Genomic DNA, 2,786 nt, shown 5'->3' on the forward strand with positions numbered 1-2,786 from the left:
ACTTTTTGCATTAATATATAAATGTATTTTTTATATATTGTAAATGTTTACATACAATATTTTCATATAATGCACATTTTATCCACATAGACCAGCTCCCCGGTGGCTTTAGCAAGCCTCCTCACCTTCACGACTCTTACTTCGGACTGTTTATTATGCTCGATGCACGAACGCCAGTCAGCGCAGCCGCAGTCACCCACCGACGCTGCACCTCTGCATTTCCACCTACCCTTAAGCCACGCCTCCCGAGCTCGTGCACTCTGCTTAGCTTTTCTATTTGAATTTACACTTCTTTTTATTTAACAAGAAACATCTCCTCTTTCGCTTTCCAAATTTATGTTTCTCAAAGTGTTTTTAGAAGATTCTTTCAAAAATAGCCATAAAAATATTCTAGCGTCTTTCTTATGCATTTCCTAGATGGCTTATAGTTTTTGTTAAGTAGGTTATCACCTAATATCTAAATAGTCACAACAGATAGTTAAACGCTCTTATTCTAAATTGAGCTTATATCTTGCAAATCTGTTGACGTCTCCTATAAATTTTCACTCTTTTATAGTTACTTGGATATATAAGTAAAGATAGTTTCTTTATCTAAAACACTTATACTGGGGCTGGGGATATGGCTCAGTAGATTAAGTGCTTGCTTGGCAAGTACAAGGGCCTGAGTTCAAACCCCAATTCCTGAAAAAAAATAAAATAAAAAAAATAAAAATAAAGCGTACATTAATTTCAATGTTTCTATCACTTCTTTTTAAATTATCTATGTGGCTATCTTGAGGTGTATTTTATAGAGTAATGGCAGTAATCTTTGAGCTTTATCTTGTGGTCAAATGAAAAGAATTATTTGCTACAATTTCTTTTTCTTCTTATGTATTTAGTACAGGGTCTACAGGGTCTCACTACACAGACTGGACTCACAGTGACGCTCCTGTTTTCAGTCTCCCAAGCACCACGATTACAGGCATGCGCCACCACGCCCAGTCTCAGTTGCAGTCTCAGTGCCCGGGGGGGGCGTGTCAGCACAGCACGCTTGGCAACTGAACCTGGCTCCCTGCATCTGCTAAGCAGGCACTTTAATCCGCTGAGCTGTCTGGCCCACCCTATTTTTGCTACAATTTTTGAGATGTGAACTTCAAGTTAAAGAAGAAAAAACAAAAAACAACTGTTCTATTCCAAGACTTATTATAACAAATATGTTCATATTCATCATTTTTAAATTTATTGAAGCAAAGTTTGTATTCCTTCGTTTGGCTAATTTGATTAATTGCACTGAAAGAGAAACGTGACATTAAAAATCCTTGGGTGATTCAAACACACCTAACAGAAACGGAGCAGTTCTTTTCTTTGGGTCTCCGGCTCTTCCGCTCCCCTTGTATTGCAGGGTGATTAGTGTCCCAACAACACACCCCAAACTTATGTGCCCCGGGAAGTTTTCGAAAGGCAGCTCCCCCTTACAGCTTTTGAGCTCTTGGCAGTCAGGCCACCAACCCACAGTGAAGGCCTGGCGAGCCACATCCTACCTCCTGAGAGGCAAGAGCGTCACATATTATTGGAAACTTCCGAGCTGGATACGTGCTCCCCTCCCTCATATTTGTCAACCATACATTCATATCAGAATGAGCTCGCAAATACTGTCTCCCAAGCGGTATTCTGCCTCTAAGGTGCTGTTTTCCTTCCTCAAATATCCAATATTCGCAGCTGCCCAGACGTCTCTCTGTTGGCTCTTTGCCCCATTTCTGGATGCCACTGCTTTTGCTGTTCAAGTGTTTCCTTATTTTCACGGACGACAAGCTATGTTCCCTGTTTGGTATCCTTCCTGTTTCAAAACAGCAATTGCTCCAGAAGCTCTGGTGCCGTTTACAGGAGGACGCCGCTGGAAACTAACCTGAATGAGCCACATTTCTTCACTGTTCCCTGGTATCGTGGTCTCTCAACCTTTTAAATAAAACCTAAAGTACATATAGGTGTGTATGCATATCTGAAACTACTTGTGTAATGCATTTATTTATGTCTTATTAAAGAAACAGGAGGTCACAGCGCTGTCTTCCAATTTTACCTGTTCCGAGCGGTTAATTCCATCTTTGTCCCTTTGTGACATCCTTGCAGGCTGACACTGAGAAACAGGACTCCTGTCACCATGGTCACACATTTGCACATTCAGGGCTGGCATGTGTGCATGTTGTGTGTACAGCAATTTCACAATTAAGGATTAGCAGGCCAGGGGCATGGAGATGGCTCAGTAGAATAAGCGGTTCCCCGGCAAGTGCAAGGGCCTGAGTTCAATCCCCAGTTCTGCAAAAAAAAAAAAAAAAAGGATTAATAGTCTCTTGGAGGACAAATTTACCTGTCAATACACACTGTTAGGAGCAGTTCCTCTCATTGAGCTAAGAGAAAGTAGCTGTATATCTACGCTAACTATTTTGTATATACAGACATATATTTTTTTTCACTAAAAGATGGTCGTTCATTTATATCCCCCTTTTTTTGTTTTCTTTTGTCAGAGATGTGTATTCTGTTGCCATTCATATATTGTAGGTGCATGAATTCAGCAAAGTAATCCAATATAGTCCAGTAGACTATAATAGTAGTGGGTTATCCACATGACTGGCAATGTCGGAAGTTGCTCAGTGAGAAGAAAATTTTGAACTAATAATGTTTATTTTTTTTCAAAGTTTTATTGATAAGCAGATAGCAATGAGACAGTTTCAAATCAAATTGGAAGTACAGTTTCAACAAATAATACACTGCATATATTCTTCTTAGTGGTTAATTGCTGTACAAGATGC

The sequence above is a fragment of the Octodon degus genome, unplaced genomic scaffold, assembly GCF_000260255.1.
Source record: "Octodon degus isolate 3935 unplaced genomic scaffold, OctDeg1.0 scaffold00052, whole genome shotgun sequence".
In the NCBI taxonomy this organism is placed as follows: domain Eukaryota; kingdom Metazoa; phylum Chordata; class Mammalia; order Rodentia; family Octodontidae; genus Octodon; species Octodon degus.